The sequence below is a fragment of the Phyllobates terribilis genome, unplaced genomic scaffold (assembly GCF_046119375.1).
Source record: "Phyllobates terribilis strain yellow unplaced genomic scaffold, ASM4611937v1 Scaffold_74__1_contigs__length_7073193, whole genome shotgun sequence".
In the NCBI taxonomy this organism is placed as follows: domain Eukaryota; kingdom Metazoa; phylum Chordata; class Amphibia; order Anura; family Dendrobatidae; genus Phyllobates; species Phyllobates terribilis.
This window is the reverse complement of record NW_027362834.1, coordinates 1,438,459-1,455,999: the sequence shown is the minus strand read 5'-3', so window position 1 is coordinate 1,455,999 and position 17,541 is coordinate 1,438,459. Positions and strand designations below refer to the sequence as shown.

Genomic DNA, 17,541 nt, shown 5'->3' with positions numbered 1-17,541 from the left:
CAAGAGGTACTAACAATATATCTCCACTTTTTAACTTTCCATATTCCCTCCGCATCCACTTCCCCTCTCCTCTTTTTGTCCCATAGGAAACACACATACATCTTCCCCAAAATCACCTTCACACTATCCTTTACAGCAATTTCCTTCCTTTTAAACACATACACATTCCTCACATCCCATAACACTTCCTTTATACATGCAAGCATCAACCACAAGACTCTTTCCTTCGTCCCATCACATATTCCCAAACCAAACATAAACAACTCAAAAGACAACAAATTCACACCACACAATTCTTTACACAAAGGCCCCATTCTCCCAATCACATCTCTAGCATACTGGCAATTCCAAAAAACATGCAACACACTTTCCCTTCCACCACAGCCATTTCTTGGACACATTTCACTCCTCACCAAACCTCTATTCCTCTGAAACTCTCTCACAGGTAATACTCCATGTAAAGACTGCCACACCACCTCACTCTGTTTGTTGGTCATACCACTCATCCGCACTTTCTTCCAAACCTTCTGCACATCACCACCCCTAACCATATTTATTCCACATTCTACCTCTCTACATTCAATCATCCTATACACAGCCTTCTTATTCTCCAGCAATCTCACATCTGCATCACACAGTTCATACCTCACCAAAAACTTATAAACCCACACATACCATACAGGCACCTCAAAAGCAATCGGACATCGCAAATTCCTTTCTCGCCACTTTAAACGAAACAAATACGCTCCAAATAAATACCTACTCATACATGAAAACTTTCCATCCGCCCTAATCACTTTCAAAACAAACACAACGATATTCACACCAAAAAACACGTCCAAATTCGGAAAACCCAAACCACCTTTTTCCACTCTTTTAACCAAAATTTCTCTCCTAGCTCTCTCCATTTTCGAGTTCCACAAAAAAACAAATAAAATTCTATTCAAGCTTCTCATACACATATATCCTGGTGGAAATACTACCGCAATATATAAAAATATTGGCAACACCACACTCTTAACAATTAAAATCTTCCCAAAAAAGGATAAACTCCTCAATTTCCAAAAATTCAACTTCTGCTCAACTTTTCCTTTCGCATCATCCCAACTTTCTTTCCCATCCAAACTCTCTGAAAACTTCACACCCAACACTTTAATAGGTCCATTCACTACATTCACACCTACATCCCTACTTAAACTTCCGCCTCCAAAACCCTTACACTCACTCTTTTCCCAATTCACTTTAAACGCAGAAGCACCACAAAAAATAGACACTAACAACTTCACCCGCCTCACCGAACATTCTGAATCACATAATACACACACGTCATCCATATAACCACTCACCTTCCATTCTTTTCCTCCACCTCCCGGCACTTGCACACCACGAATTACCTTATCTTTCCTCAGCATACACAACAATGGCTCAATTGCACAAATAAATGCTACAGGGGACAAAGGACACCCCTGTCGCACACCCGAAAAGACATTCACTTTCCTACCCACATACCCATTCATTAAAACACAGCTATAAACACCCGTATACAAACTTCTCACTCGCCCAACAAAATCAGCCGGAAAACCCATTTTTAACAACACTCTGAACAAAAAACCATGCGACAACCTATCATAAGCCTTTTCAAAATCCAAACTTAACAAAAATACACTCTTCTTACGACCCATGCAATCCCATAGACAATCTCTTAACATACACACACACTCATGAATCCGCCTCCCAGGTATCGCACAACACTGCTCATCCCCAATCACACTCTCTATAACATCACGCATCCTATTAGCCATAAGTTTTGCATAGATTTTATAATCACAATTAAGTAAAGTTATTGGCCTCCAATTCCTAAGACTTTTCAAATCCCCTTTCTTAGGAATTAACACAACCATACCTGCACGCATACTCTCAGTCACCTCCATGTTTCCCCACATATACTTACATACATCCACAAAGTCCTTACCAATCACACCCCACATCACACGATAAAATTCTACTGGGAGGCCATCCTCCCCCGGCGTCTTATTCAAAGCCATACTACACATAACCTTCCATACCTCATCACCAGTCACCTCACCCATCACTCTCTCTCTTTCTGCTTCACTCAACTTACTCTCTAACACACTCAAAACATCATTCTCCAAACATTCATCCCTCTGTTTCACTGCATACAGATCCTCATAAAACTTAGCCACCTCTTCACACATATCCTCTCCACTCACCTCACTTCCATCTGCTCCATACACCACGCTCATACTCTGTTTCTTTCCAAAAACTTTTTTAAAGAAAAACCGAGAACATTTCTCATCCTGCTCCATCTTATCAATCTTTGCCCTAAACACTATGCTTCTCCCTCTCTCCAACAAAAACTCACTAATCTCCTTTTTTACCTCTAAAATATCCTCCTCCACCTCAACTCCTCCTTCCCTTAACTTATACAAAACGCTCAACCGCGCGTTCAGTTTAACAAAACTCTCTCTTTTAATTGCTGCATACTTGTATCCTAAATTTTTAAAGAACATTTTTGTTTGTTTCTTCACCCAGTCCCACCACTCACAAACATTCCCAAACTCATTTTTATGCTTACACCATTCTTCATACCGCCTTTCATACTCCTTTCTCACATCTTCATTCTCTAACAGTTTAACATTTAACTTCCACAATCCTCTCCCAAACACTCCATCAACTTTTATATCCAACTCACACAACATACACACATGATCTGAAAAAAGAACGTTTTCCTGCCTATAATTAACAGAAACCATATTTTTAGAAATAAAACAATAATCCAATCTGGATTGTACCCTACCACTCTCAGAAAAGAAAGTGTTCAACAAAGGATTCATGTTACACACCCGCTGCATATCACACAACCCAAAATCATTCACTAACTCCAATAATGCTTTCCCAGACACATCCACATTCACTCTCCCCACATCACAGTTCATATCACCCACAATTACCACAGGTATTCTTCCTGGAACAAAAAGCTTAATTTTTTCAAATAAATTTTTGCGCTCATTTTTTTCAACTGGCGCATAAACATTAATAACACAAAACTTTACATTCTTGTATACAAAATTAGCAAGGATACATCTCCCCACCTCAATAACCAAATAATCACTCAAAACAACCTCCCTTCCTTTAACCAAAATACCCACACCATCATTCTTATTACATGCACTCCCCGACCACACAGACGCTCCATAAGACCATTCATCCCCTTTCACACCATCCACTACCCCACATTCTTGTAAACAAAAAATAGATGCATTTTGCATAGCTAAAAACTCAAAAATAGCAGCTCTTCTTACTTTACTTTTAAACACTCTTACGTTTTGGGACACTATGGTAAATCCCATAATACTTCTACTCCTTCACCAATTACACAAAGAAATAGCCTTTGGCCTAAACCAAAGCTCACAAGAGGACAAAAAGAAAAAACATTTACAATATTATATGGTGACACTATCCAGCACCACCACTATCCTCCTCCGCCATCAGAACAGAACAGCTGGTTTCCGACCCGCTGGCTTCACCACCCACACTCCTCATTCTGGCAGTTCTGATCTTCCTCTGAGGCTCACTAAAATCTGCATCATCACTGCCCCCACCATCCTCCCTACGACTCTTCTTTGCACCCCTATCATCCTCCGAAGAAAAATCTTCAATGTTTTCAGGACCCGAAGGGTGTTCAGGACTGTCGGGTTCCGAGATTTGCACTTCACATCCTGTTGCGTCCATTGCCTCTCCAAAAGTCATCATCTCAGGCAGCTCTGCCTCCACCACTTTCCTAGATATTCTCTCAGACACTGCCTTTTTCTCCACCTTTGCCACTTCCCTCCAGAACTCCTTTTCTTCCCTCCGCTTCTTCCTCATTTCTTCAGCAGAAGAAGAACATGGTCTCAGGGACACCTCCTCTGGCGCCGTAGAGGGAGAGGCTCTACCAGTTTCCCGCCTCCTTCCCTCTCTCTCCTCCCTCTCCAATCTTTCCAGCACTTTCAGTGCGCTTGCCATCTGCCTCCTCTCTAGCTCCTCCTCCTTCTGTTCTTTATCAGAACGTCTAGGTGCACTCATAGGACAGTCCTTATACATGTGATCACTACTCCCACAGACATCACAGGACTTGGCCTCTGGACACTGGTTGGCCATATGCCCCTCCTTTCTGCAATTTCGGCAACACTGCCCTTTAAGGCATGTTACCATGGTATGTCCGAAAGAAAAGCATCTACGGCAAAACATGGGCTGGCCTGGGTAAAAGAGGAAACCTCTATGGCCTGCAACGGAAAAATTTGATGGAGGGTGTCTAAAGCCCCCCACACTGTCAGGATCCCTTTTCAATTTCACACGGAATTTATACTGACAGTTAAAGATTCCTAGACAATTGACTTGCTTCACTCCCTTCCGCACATATTCACAGTAGCGAGAGAGGAAGCACTCCAGCAGCTCAGGGTCTGTAAAAGGGTTATAGACAGTCACAGTCACCTCCTTTTCTTGCAGACCAAACAAAGGTTTCCATCTAACTCCTTCCAAGCAGGGGTCACTAGAGTGACCACGGAGCCATTCAAAGACATTAAGGCAAACATCCTGGTCCATAAAGGTAACGTCATAATTACCTTGACGTGAAAATTCGTTGACACTGAAGATCTCAGAACGTCTTGCTCCAGCTTTGCCTTCAACGATGTCTTGGACAATGAAAACCACGTTGTTCTTGTTCTGGTCAGATGGATCCACGGACAAACGGATGGTGTTCTTCACAAAAGACATCTTGGATTCTGTCGGTATGGAATACCACAGGAAAAAGCAGAAAATCCTCCACAAAAGGGTCCGGATTCCTCCAGGAGACTCGCACCAATCAAGGTACAGTCATACGATCGCAGCCAAAAGGCCGAGAAGCGATAACCAGAATTGGTTTCCGACTACGGTGCCACCCAAGGATTCTGAAAAGTCCATTTGTGGAGATGGCCACCTGGACTCCCGTTAAGAAGACATGCTGTCAACCTCTAGATCCCTCACATGCCTGCACTTTTCGGCTTGCTGCTGCTGCAATCCACGCGTTTTAGATCTGCATAACTCCACCTCTTTTAGCACAGTACCCTCAACCCCCGGCTGTTCCCACCCACCTCAACACCGTTGGAAGGGAGGAGAACCAATTAAGGCGGGGGGGGGTGGAACGAGCAGCTGTCTACCCTTAGCAGGAGGGTTGCTGATTAATTACCTCTCCTGCTGCTGCTGCTGCTGGCTGTCCAGCAGCAGACTGAAGGTGGCTGCTGCTGTGCGCAGGTATATAAAGGCTCAGAGCCTATTATGACACGCGCAGCCAGCGTTCCATTGCCACATTCCGTCTACTGCAGGCGGGATACCTGGATGGCTGAATGTCACTGAGAAGCTCACAGAGACCGCCATAAGCAACAGTTTAAAAGAATGCCACAGACTAATCAACCAAACTTTTTGGGTTGGTTTCTCTTTTATAGTCTGCAGGCATTAAATGAAAGAAGTCAGTGTTCCAGCAGAGGGAGACAACGTTTCAGAAAAGGCATTGTAGCAAACCAAAAAAGAAATTTTAAGCGCAGCAGAGTAACCAGCTCACATACCTGTTAGCTCAGGTGAGTTTAAAAGGCTGCTGTTGATAACAAGGGCATTTGCTAAATAGATGGTGTGTGTGCAACAATATACTGAAAGGTCAATTATATTGTGCAGCTTATCTCACCACCTGTAGTTATTTAGGTGAAAGCTCCAAAATGCTTGCCTAATATGTCTGTTTATCCAAAAGGAAGTATAGAGGGAGAGCTAGATAGATAGCATTGCATTACATTACATTACATGGCAATGCAATGCACAGTTGCTGAAGTTGAACCAAAATGAGCTTGTCATCTGGCTTCTGCAACTTTTAACATGAAAAATCCAATGAGGAGAAGAAAAGCAAAGCCAAAGAGTCCATCCCAAAATCCGACAAACAAGCAAAATGAACAAAAAGCATTGAATTCAATTCTTTCTGATTTTAGAAACTGCATTAAAGAAGGGGTGCACCGGTCCTGGAGATACTGCAATACCAGGTCAATGCGTGGAGTGGACAGAGCAAGCTCTTTTTCCATCTCCCTGTTCTAAAAATCCATTTAATATATGGTCCCCAGATAGGGGACGTATCAGATATTAAACTGATAAGAACAGATACTACACTTGATCTTAGCCAAAAGGCCGAGAAGCGATAACCAGAATTGGTTTCCGACTAGGGTGCCACCCAAGGATTCTGAAAAGTCCATTTGTGGAGATGGCCACCTGGACTCCCGTTAAGAAGACATGCTGTCAACCTCTAGATCCCTCACATGCCTGCACTTTTCGGCTTGCTGCTGCTGCAATCCACGCGTTTTAGATCTGCATAACTCCACCTCTTTTAGCACAGTACCCTCAACCCCCGGCTGTTCCCACCCGCCTCAACACCGTTGGAAGGGAGGAGAACCAATTAAGGCGGGGGGGGGTGGAACGAGCAGCTGTCTACCCTTAGCAGGAGGGTTGCTGATTAATTACCTCTCCTGCTGCTGCTGCTGCTGGCTGTCCAGCAGCAGACTGAAGGTGGCTGCTGCTGTGCGCAGGTATATAAAGGCTCAGAGCCTATTATGACACGCGCAGCCAGCGTTCCATTGCCACATTCCGTCTACTGCAGGCGGGATACCTGGATGGCTGAATGTCACTGAGAAGCTCACAGAGACCGCCATAAGCAACAGTTTAAAAGAATGCCACAGACTAATCAACCAAACTTTTTGGGTTGGTTTCTCTTTTATAGTCTGCAGGCATTAAATGAAAGAAGTCAGTGTTCCAGCAGAGGGAGACAACGTTTCAGAAAAGGCATTGTAGCAAACCAAAAAAGAAATTTTAAGCGCAGCAGAGTAACCAGCTCACATACCTGTTAGCTCAGGTGAGTTTAAAAGGCTGCTGTTGATAACAAGGGCATTTGCTAAATAGATGGTGTGTGTGCAACAATATACTGAAAGGTCAATTATATTGTGCAGCTTATCTCACCACCTGTAGTTATTTAGGTGAAAGCTCCAAAATGCTTGCCTAATATGTCTGTTTATCCAAAAGGAAGTATAGAGGGAGAGCTAGATAGATAGCATTGCATTACATTACATTACATGGCAATGCAATGCACAGTTGCTGAAGTTGAACCAAAATGAGCTTGTCATCTGGCTTCTGCAACTTTTAACATGAAAAATCCAATGAGGAGAAGAAAAGCAAAGCCAAAGAGTCCATCCCAAAATCCGACAAACAAGCAAAATGAACAAAAAGCATTGAATTCAATTCTTTCTGATTTTAGAAACTGCATTAAAGAAGGGGTGCACCGGTCCTGGAGATACTGCAATACCAGGTCAATGCGTGGAGTGGACAGAGCAAGCTCTTTTTCCATCTCCCTGTTCTAAAAATCCATTTAATATATGGTCCCCAGATAGGGGACGTATCAGATATTAAACTGATAAGAACAGATACTACACTTGATCTTAGCCAAAAGGCCGAGAAGCGATAACCAGAATTGGTTTCCGACTACGGTGCCACCCAAGGATTCTGAAAAGTCCATTTGTGGAGATGGCCACCTGGACTCCCGTTAAGAAGACATGCTGTCAACCTCTAGATCCCTCACATGCCTGCACTTTTCGGCTTGCTGCTGCTGCAATCCACGCGTTTTAGATCTGCATAACTCCACCTCTTTTAGCACAGTACCCTCAACCCCCGGCTGTTCCCACCCGCCTCAACACCGTTGGAAGGGAGGAGAACCAATTAAGGCGGGGGGGGGGGGTGGAACGAGCAGCTGTCTACCCTTAGCAGGAGGGTTGCTGATTAATTACCTCTCCTGCTGCTGCTGCTGCTGGCTGTCCAGCAGCAGACTGAAGGTGGCTGCTGCTGTGCGCAGGTATATAAAGGCTCAGAGCCTATTATGACACGCGCAGCCAGCGTTCCATTGCCACATTCCGTCTACTGCAGGCGGGATACCTGGATGGCTGAATGTCACTGAGAAGCTCACAGAGACCGCCATAAGCAACAGTTTAAAAGAATGCCACAGACTAATCAACCAAACTTTTTGGGTTGGTTTCTCTTTTATAGTCTGCAGGCATTAAATGAAAGAAGTCAGTGTTCCAGCAGAGGGAGACAACGTTTCAGAAAAGGCATTGTAGCAAACCAAAAAAGAAATTTTAAGCGCAGCAGAGTAACCAGCTCACATACCTGTTAGCTCAGGTGAGTTTAAAAGGCTGCTGTTGATAACAAGGGCATTTGCTAAATAGATGGTGTGTGTGCAACAATATACTGAAAGGTCAATTATATTGTGCAGCTTATCTCACCACCTGTAGTTATTTAGGTGAAAGCTCCAAAATGCTTGCCTAATATGTCTGTTTATCCAAAAGGAAGTATAGAGGGAGAGCTAGATAGATAGCATTGCATTACATTACATTACATGGCAATGCAATGCACAGTTGCTGAAGTTGAACCAAAATGAGCTTGTCATCTGGCTTCTGCAACTTTTAACATGAAAAATCCAATGAGGAGAAGAAAAGCAAAGCCAAAGAGTCCATCCCAAAATCCGACAAACAAGCAAAATGAACAAAAAGCATTGAATTCAATTCTTTCTGATTTTAGAAACTGCATTAAAGAAGGGGTGCACCGGTCCTGGAGATACTGCAATACCAGGTCAATGCGTGGAGTGGACAGAGCAAGCTCTTTTTCCATCTCCCTGTTCTAAAAATCCATTTAATATATGGTCCCCAGATAGGGGACGTATCAGATATTAAACTGATAAGAACAGATACTACACTTGATCTTAGCCAAAAGGCCGAGAAGCGATAACCAGAATTGGTTTCCGACTACGGTGCCACCCAAGGATTCTGAAAAGTCCATTTGTGGAGATGGCCACCTGGACTCCCGTTAAGAAGACATGCTGTCAACCTCTAGATCCCTCACATGCCTGCACTTTTCGGCTTGCTGCTGCTGCAATCCACGCGTTTTAGATCTGCATAACTCCACCTCTTTTAGCACAGTACCCTCAACCCCCGGCTGTTCCCACCCGCCTCAACACCATTGGAAGGGAGGAGAACCAATTAAGGCGGGGGGGGGTGGAACGAGCAGCTGTCTACCCTTAGCAGGAGGGTTGCTGATTAATTACCTCTCCTGCTGCTGCTGCTGCTGGCTGTCCAGCAGCAGACTGAAGGTGGCTGCTGCTGTGCGCAGGTATATAAAGGCTCAGAGCCTATTATGACACGCGCAGCCAGCGTTCCATTGCCACATTCCGTCTACTGCAGGCGGGATACCTGGATGGCTGAATGTCACTGAGAAGCTCACAGAGACCGCCATAAGCAACAGTTTAAAAGAATGCCACAGACTAATCAACCAAACTTTTTGGGTTGGTTTCTCTTTTATAGTCTGCAGGCATTAAATGAAAGAAGTCAGTGTTCCAGCAGAGGGAGACAACGTTTCAGAAAAGGCATTGTAGCAAACCAAAAAAGAAATTTTAAGCGCAGCAGAGTAACCAGCTCACATACCTGTTAGCTCAGGTGAGTTTAAAAGGCTGCTGTTGATAACAAGGGCATTTGCTAAATAGATGGTGTGTGTGCAACAATATACTGAAAGGTCAATTATATTGTGCAGCTTATCTCACCACCTGTAGTTATTTAGGTGAAAGCTCCAAAATGCTTGCCTAATATGTCTGTTTATCCAAAAGGAAGTATAGAGGGAGAGCTAGATAGATAGCATTGCATTACATTACATTACATGGCAATGCAATGCACAGTTGCTGAAGTTGAACCAAAATGAGCTTGTCATCTGGCTTCTGCAACTTTTAACATGAAAAATCCAATGAGGAGAAGAAAAGCAAAGCCAAAGAGTCCATCCCAAAATCCGACAAACAAGCAAAATGAACAAAAAGCATTGAATTCAATTCTTTCTGATTTTAGAAACTGCATTAAAGAAGGGGTGCACCGGTCCTGGAGATACTGCAATACCAGGTCAATGCGTGGAGTGGACAGAGCAAGCTCTTTTTCCATCTCCCTGTTCTAAAAATCCATTTAATATATGGTCCCCAGATAGGGGACGTATCAGATATTAAACTGATAAGAACAGATACTACACTTGATCTTAGCCAAAAGGCCGAGAAGCGATAACCAGAATTGGTTTCCGACTACGGTGCCACCCAAGGATTCTGAAAAGTCCATTTGTGGAGATGGCCACCTGGACTCCCGTTAAGAAGACATGCTGTCAACCTCTGGATCCCTCACATGCCTGCACTTTTCGGCTTGCTGCTGCTGCAATCCACGCGTTTTAGATCTGCATAACTCCACTCTTTTAGCACAGTACCCTCAACCCCCGGCTGTTCCCACCCGCCTCAACACCGTTGGAAGGGAGGAGAACCAATTAAGGCGGGGGGGGGGTGGAACGAGCAGCTGTCTACCCTTAGCAGGAGGGTTGCTGATTAATTACCTCTCCTGCTGCTGCTGCTGCTGGCTGTCCAGCAGCAGACTGAAGGTGGCTGCTGCTGTGCGCAGGTATATAAAGGCTCAGAGCCTATTATGACACGCGCAGCCAGCCTTCCATTGCCACATTCCGTCTACTGCAGGCGGGATACCTGGATGGCTGAATGTCACTGAGAAGCTCACAGAGACCGCCATAAGCAACAGTTTAAAAGAATGCCACAGACTAATCAACCAAACTTTTTGGGTTGGTTTCTCTTTTATAGTCTGCAGGCATTAAATGAAAGAAGTCAGTGTTCCAGCAGAGGGAGACAACGTTTCAGAAAAGGCATTGTAGCAAACCAAAAAAGAAATTTTAAGCGCAGCAGAGTAACCAGCTCACATACCTGTTAGCTCAGGTGAGTTTAAAAGGCTGCTGTTGATAACAAGGGCATTTGCTAAATAGATGGTGTGTGTGCAACAATATACTGAAAGGTCAATTATATTGTGCAGCTTATCTCACCACCTGTAGTTATTTAGGTGAAAGCTCCAAAATGCTTGCCTAATATGTCTGTTTATCCAAAAGGAAGTATAGAGGGAGAGCTAGATAGATAGCATTGCATTACATTACATTACATGGCAATGCAATGCACAGTTGCTGAAGTTGAACCAAAATGAGCTTGTCATCTGGCTTCTGCAACTTTTAACATGAAAAATCCAATGAGGAGAAGAAAAGCAAAGCCAAAGAGTCCATCCCAAAATCCGACAAACAAGCAAAATTAACAAAAAGCATTGAATTCAATTCTTTCTGATTTTAGAAACTGCATTAAAGAAGGGGTGCACCGGTCCTGGAGATACTGCCATACCAGGTCAATGCGTGGAGTGGACAGAGCAAGCTCTTTTTCCATCTCCCTGTTCTAAAAATCCATTTAATATATGGTCCCCAGATAGGGGACGTATCAGATATTAAACTGATAAGAACAGATACTACACTTGATCTTAGCCAAAAGGCCGAGAAGCGATAACCAGAATTGGTTTCCGACTACGGTGCCACCCAAGGATTCTGAAAAGTCCATTTGTGGAGATGGCCACCTGGACTCCCATTAAGAAGACATGCTGTCAACCTCTAGATCCCTCACATGCCTGCACTTTTCGGCTTGCTGCTGCTGCAATCCACGCGTTTTAGATCTGCATAACTCCACCTCTTTTAGCACAGTACCCTCAACCCCCGGCTGTTCCCACCCGCCTCAACACCGTTGGAAGGGAGGAGAACCAATTAAGGCGGGGGGGGGGTGGAACGAGCAGCTGTCTACCCTTAGCAGGAGGGTTGCTGATTAATTACCTCTCCTGCTGCTGCTGCTGCTGGCTGTCCAGCAGCAGACTGAAGGTGGCTGCTGCTGTGCGCAGGTATATAAAGGCTCAGAGCCTATTATGACACGCGCAGCCAGCGTTCCATTGCCACATTCCGTCTACTGCAGGCGGGATACCTGGATGGCTGAATGTCACTGAGAAGCTCACAGAGACCGCCATAAGCAACAGTTTAAAAGAATGCCACAGACTAATCAACCAAACTTTTTGGGTTGGTTTCTCTTTTATAGTCTGCAGGCATTAAATGAAAGAAGTCAGTGTTCCAGCAGAGGGAGACAACGTTTCAGAAAAGGCATTGTAGCAAACCAAAAAAGAAATTTTAAGCGCAGCAGAGTAACCAGCTCACATACCTGTTAGCTCAGGTGAGTTTAAAAGGCTGCTGTTGATAACAAGGGCATTTGCTAAATAGATGGTGTGTGTGCAACAATATACTGAAAGGTCAATTATATTGTGCAGCTTATCTCACCACCTGTAGTTATTTAGGTGAAAGCTCCAAAATGCTTGCCTAATATGTCTGTTTATCCAAAAGGAAGTATAGAGGGAGAGCTAGATAGATAGCATTGCATTACATTACATTACATGGCAATGCAATGCACAGTTGCTGAAGTTGAACCAAAATGAGCTTGTCATCTGGCTTCTGCAACTTTTAACATGAAAAATCCAATGAGGAGAAGAAAAGCAAAGCCAAAGAGTCCATCCCAAAATCCGACAAACAAGCAAAATGAACAAAAAGCATTGAATTCAATTCTTTCTGATTTTAGAAACTGCATTAAAGAAGGGGTGCACCGGTCCTTTAGATACTGCAATACCAGGTCAATGCGTGGAGTGGACAGAGCAAGCTCTTTTTCCATCTCCCTGTTCTAAAAATCCATTTAATATATGGTCCCCAGATAGGGGACGTATCAGATATTAAACTGATAAGAACAGATACTACACTTGATCTTAGCCAAAAGGCCGAGAAGCGATAACCAGAATTGGTTTCCGACTACGGTGCCACCCAAGGATTCTGAAAAGTCCATTTGTGGAGATGGCCACCTGGACTCCCGTTAAGAAGACATGCTGTCAACCTCTAGATCCCTCACATGCCTGCACTTTTCGGCTTGCTGCTGCTGCAATCCACGCGTTTTAGATCTGCATAACTCCACCTCTTTTAGCACAGTACCCTCAACCCCCGGCTGTTCCCACCCGCCTCAACACCGTTGGAAGGGAGGAGAACCAATTAAGGCGGGGGGGGGTGGAACGAGCAGCTGTCTACCCTTAGCAGGAGGGTTGCTGATTAATTACCTCTCCTGCTGCTGCTGCTGCTGGCTGTCCAGCAGCAGACTGAAGGTGGCTGCTGCTGTGCGCAGGTATATAAAGGCTCAGAGCCTATTATGACACGCACAGCCAGCGTTCCATTGCCACATTCCGTCTACTGCAGGCGGGATACCTGGATGGCTGAATGTCACTGAGAAGCTCACAGAGACCGCCATAAGCAACAGTTTAAAAGAATGCCACAGACTAATCAACCAAACTTTTTGGGTTGGTTTCTCTTTTATAGTCTGCAGGCATTAAATGAAAGAAGTCAGTGTTCCAGCAGAGGGAGACAACGTTTCAGAAAAGGCATTGTAGCAAACCAAAAAAGAAATTTTAAGCGCAGCAGAGTAACCAGCTCACATACCTGTTAGCTCAGGTGAGTTTAAAAGGCTGCTGTTGATAACAAGGGCATTTGCTAAATAAATGGTGTGTGTGCAACAATATACTGAAAGGTCAATTATATTGTGCAGCTTATCTCACCACCTGTAGTTATTTAGGTGAAAGCTCCAAAATGCTTGCCTAATATGTCTGTTTATCCAAAAGGAAGTATAGAGGGAGAGCTAGATAGATAGCATTGCATTACATTACATTACATGGCAATGCAATGCACAGTTGCTGAAGTTGAACCAAAATGAGCTTGTCATCTGGCTTCTGCAACTTTTAACATGAAAAATCCAATGAGGAGAAGAAAAGCAAAGCCAAAGAGTCCATCCCAAAATCCGACAAACAAGCAAAATGAACAAAAAGCATTGAATTCAATTCTTTCTGATTTTAGAAACTGCATTAAAGAAGGGGTGCACCGGTCCTGGAGATACTGCAATACCAGGTCAATGCGTGGAGTGGACAGAGCAAGCTCTTTTTCCATCTCCCTGTTCTAAAAATCCATTTAATATATGGTCCCCAGATAGGGGACGTATCAGATATTAAACTGATAAGAACAGATACTACACTTGATCTTAGCCAAAAGGCCGAGAAGCGATAACCAGAATTGGTTTCCGACTACGGTGCCACCCAAGGATTCTGAAAAGTCCATTTGTGGAGATGGCCACCTGGACTCCCGTTAAGAAGACATGCTGTCAACCTCTGGATCCCTCACATGCCTGCACTTTTCGGCTTGCTGCTGCTGCAATCCACGCGTTTTAGATCTGCATAACTCCACTCTTTTAGCACAGTACCCTCAACCCCCGGCTGTTCCCACCCGCCTCAACACCGTTGGAAGGGAGGAGAACCAATTAAGGCGGGGGGGGGGTGGAACGAGCAGCTGTCTACCCTTAGCAGGAGGGTTGCTGATTAATTACCTCTCCTGCTGCTGCTGCTGCTGGCTGTCCAGCAGCAGACTGAAGGTGGCTGCTGCTGTGCGCAGGTATATAAAGGCTCAGAGCCTATTATGACACGCGCAGCCAGCCTTCCATTGCCACATTCCGTCTACTGCAGGCGGGATACCTGGATGGCTGAATGTCACTGAGAAGCTCACAGAGACCGCCATAAGCAACAGTTTAAAAGAATGCCACAGACTAATCAACCAAACTTTTTGGGTTGGTTTCTCTTTTATAGTCTGCAGGCATTAAATGAAAGAAGTCAGTGTTCCAGCAGAGGGAGACAACGTTTCAGAAAAGGCATTGTAGCAAACCAAAAAAGAAATTTTAAGCGCAGCAGAGTAACCAGCTCACATACCTGTTAGCTCAGGTGAGTTTAAAAGGCTGCTGTTGATAACAAGGGCATTTACTAAATAGATGGTGTGTGTGCAACAATATACTGAAAGGTCAATTATATTGTGCAGCTTATCTCACCACCTGTAGTTATTTAGGTGAAAGCTCCAAAATGCTTGCCTAATATGTCTGTTTATCCAAAAGGAAGTATAGAGGGAGAGCTAGATAGATAGCATTGCATTACATTACATTACATGGCAATGCAATGCACAGTTGCTGAAGTTGAACCAAAATGAGCTTGTCATCTGGCTTCTGCAACTTTTAACATGAAAAATCCAATGAGGAGAAGAAAAGCAAAGCCAAAGAGTCCATCCCAAAATCCGACAAACAAGCAAAATTAACAAAAAGCATTGAATTCAATTCTTTCTGATTTTAGAAACTGCATTAAAGAAGGGGTGCACCGGTCCTGGAGATACTGCCATACCAGGTCAATGCGTGGAGTGGACAGAGCAAGCTCTTTTTCCATCTCCCTGTTCTAAAAATCCATTTAATATATGGTCCCCAGATAGGGGACGTATCAGATATTAAACTGATAAGAACAGATACTACACTTGATCTTAGCCAAAAGGCCGAGAAGCGATAACCAGAATTGGTTTCCGACTACGGTGCCACCCAAGGATTCTGAAAAGTCCATTTGTGGAGATGGCCACCTGGACTCCCGTTAAGAAGACATGCTGTCAACCTCTAGATCCCTCACATGCCTGCACTTTTCGGCTTGCTGCTGCTGCAATCCACGCGTTTTAGATCTGCATAACTCCACCTCTTTTAGCACAGTACCCTCAACCCCCGGCTGTTCCCACCCGCCTCAACACCGTTGGAAGGGAGGAGAACCAATTAAGGCGGGGGGGGGGTGGAACGAGCAGCTGTCTACCCTTAGCAGGAGGGTTGCTGATTAATTACCTCTCCTGCTGCTGCTGCTGCTGGCTGTCCAGCAGCAGACTGAAGGTGGCTGCTGCTGTGCGCAGGTATATAAAGGCTCAGAGCCTATTATGACACGCGCAGCCAGCGTTCCATTGCCACATTCCGTCTACTGCAGGCGGGATACCTGGATGGCTGAATGTCACTGAGAAGCTCACAGAGACCGCCATAAGCAACAGTTTAAAAGAATGCCACAGACTAATCAACCAAACTTTTTGGGTTGGTTTCTCTTTTATAGTCTGCAGGCATTAAATGAAAGAAGTCAGTGTTCCAGCAGAGGGAGACAACGTTTCAGAAAAGGCATTGTAGCAAACCAAAAAAGAAATTTTAAGCGCAGCAGAGTAACCGGCTCACATACCTGTTAGCTCAGGTGAGTTTAAAAGGCTGCTGTTGATAACAAGGGCATTTGCTAAATAGATGGTGTGTGTGCAACAATATACTGAAAGGTCAATTATATTGTGCAGCTTATCTCACCACCTGTAGTTATTTAGGTGAAAGCTCCAAAATGCTTGCCTAATATGTCTGTTTATCCAAAAGGAAGTATAGAGGGAGAGCTAGATAGATAGCATTGCATTACATTACATTACATGGCAATGCAATGCACAGTTGCTGAAGTTGAACCAAAATGAGCTTGTCATCTGGCTTCTGCAACTTTTAACATGAAAAATCCAATGAGGAGAAGAAAAGCAAAGCCAAAGAGTCCATCCCAAAATCCGACAAACAAGCAAAATGAACAAAAAGCATTGAATTCAATTCTTTCTGATTTTAGAAACTGCATTAAAGAAGGGGTGCACCGGTCCTGGAGATACTGCAATACCAGGTCAATGCGTGGAGTGGACAGAGCAAGCTCTTTTTCCATCTCCCTGTTCTAAAAATCCATTTAATATATGGTCCCCAGATAGGGGACGTATCAGATATTAAACTGATAAGAACAGATACTACACTTGATCTTAGCCAAAAGGCCGAGAAGCGATAACCAGAATTGGTTTCCGACTACGGTGCCACCCAAGGATTCTGAAAAGTCCATTTGTGGAGATGGCCACCTGGACTCCCGTTAAGAAGACATGCTGTCAACCTCTAGATCCCTCACATGCCTGCACTTTTCGGCTTGCTGCTGCTGCAATCCACGCATTTTAGATCTGCATAACTCCACCTCTTTTAGCACAGTACTCTCAACCCCCGGCCGTTCCCACCCGCCTCAACACCGTTGGAAGGGAGGAGAACCAATTAAGGCGGGGGGGGGGGGTGGAACGAGCAGCTGTCTACCCTTAGCAGGAGGGTTGCTGATTAATTACCTCTCCTGCTGCTGCTGCTGCTGGCTGTCCAGCAGCAGACTGAAGGTGGCTGCTGCTGTGCGCAGGTATATAAAGGCTCAGAGCCTATTATGACACGCGCAGCCAGCGTTCCATTGCCACATTCCGTCTACTGCAGGCGGGATACCTGGATGGCTGAATGTCACTGAGAAGCTCACAGAGACCGCCATAAGCAACAGTTTAAAAGAATGCCATAGACTAATCAACCAAACTTTTTGGGTTGGTTTCTCTTTTATAGTCTGCAGGCATTAAATGAAAGAAGTCAGTGTTCCAGCAGAGGGAGACAACGTTTCAGAAAAGGCATTGTAGCAAACCAAAAAAGAAATTTTAAGCGCAGCAGAGTAACCAGCTCACATACCTGTTAGCTCAGGTGAGTTTAAAAGGCTGCTGTTGATAACAAGGGCATTTGCTAAATAGATGGTGTGTGTGCAACAATATACTGAAAGGTCAATTATATTGTGCAGCTTATCTCACCACCTGTAGTTATTTAGGTGAAAG

The 17,541-nt window shown here is 44.4% G+C and overlaps 9 non-coding genes across 9 annotated transcripts; all 9 read right to left on the bottom strand.

The window, feature by feature from the left end:
* Positions 1 to 6,028: 6,028 nt before the first annotated feature.
* Positions 6,029 to 6,219, bottom strand: LOC141194661 (U2 spliceosomal RNA). The gene has a single exon (XR_012267283.1). It is a non-coding gene; the product is annotated as a U2 spliceosomal RNA (small nuclear RNA).
* A 1,119-nt stretch (positions 6,220 to 7,338) lies between these two features.
* Positions 7,339 to 7,529, bottom strand: LOC141194659 (U2 spliceosomal RNA). Its single transcript, XR_012267281.1, has one exon. It is a non-coding gene; the product is annotated as a U2 spliceosomal RNA (small nuclear RNA).
* A 1,122-nt stretch (positions 7,530 to 8,651) lies between these two features.
* LOC141194658 (U2 spliceosomal RNA) lies at positions 8,652 to 8,842 on the bottom strand. Its single transcript, XR_012267280.1, has one exon. It is a non-coding gene; the product is annotated as a U2 spliceosomal RNA (small nuclear RNA).
* A 1,119-nt stretch (positions 8,843 to 9,961) lies between these two features.
* Positions 9,962 to 10,152, bottom strand: LOC141194657 (U2 spliceosomal RNA). The gene has a single exon (XR_012267279.1). It is a non-coding gene; the product is annotated as a U2 spliceosomal RNA (small nuclear RNA).
* A 1,119-nt stretch (positions 10,153 to 11,271) lies between these two features.
* On the bottom strand, positions 11,272 to 11,462 carry LOC141195945 (U2 spliceosomal RNA). Its single transcript, XR_012268516.1, has one exon. It is a non-coding gene; the product is annotated as a U2 spliceosomal RNA (small nuclear RNA).
* Positions 11,463 to 12,582: 1,120 nt separating this feature from the next.
* Positions 12,583 to 12,773, bottom strand: LOC141196205 (U2 spliceosomal RNA). The gene has a single exon (XR_012268769.1). It is a non-coding gene; the product is annotated as a U2 spliceosomal RNA (small nuclear RNA).
* A 1,119-nt stretch (positions 12,774 to 13,892) lies between these two features.
* LOC141194656 (U2 spliceosomal RNA) lies at positions 13,893 to 14,083 on the bottom strand. Its single transcript, XR_012267278.1, has one exon. It is a non-coding gene; the product is annotated as a U2 spliceosomal RNA (small nuclear RNA).
* Positions 14,084 to 15,202: 1,119 nt separating this feature from the next.
* LOC141195944 (U2 spliceosomal RNA) lies at positions 15,203 to 15,393 on the bottom strand. Its single transcript, XR_012268515.1, has one exon. It is a non-coding gene; the product is annotated as a U2 spliceosomal RNA (small nuclear RNA).
* A 1,120-nt stretch (positions 15,394 to 16,513) lies between these two features.
* Positions 16,514 to 16,704, bottom strand: LOC141194655 (U2 spliceosomal RNA). Its single transcript, XR_012267277.1, has one exon. It is a non-coding gene; the product is annotated as a U2 spliceosomal RNA (small nuclear RNA).
* Between the last annotated feature and the right edge of the window lie 837 nt (positions 16,705 to 17,541).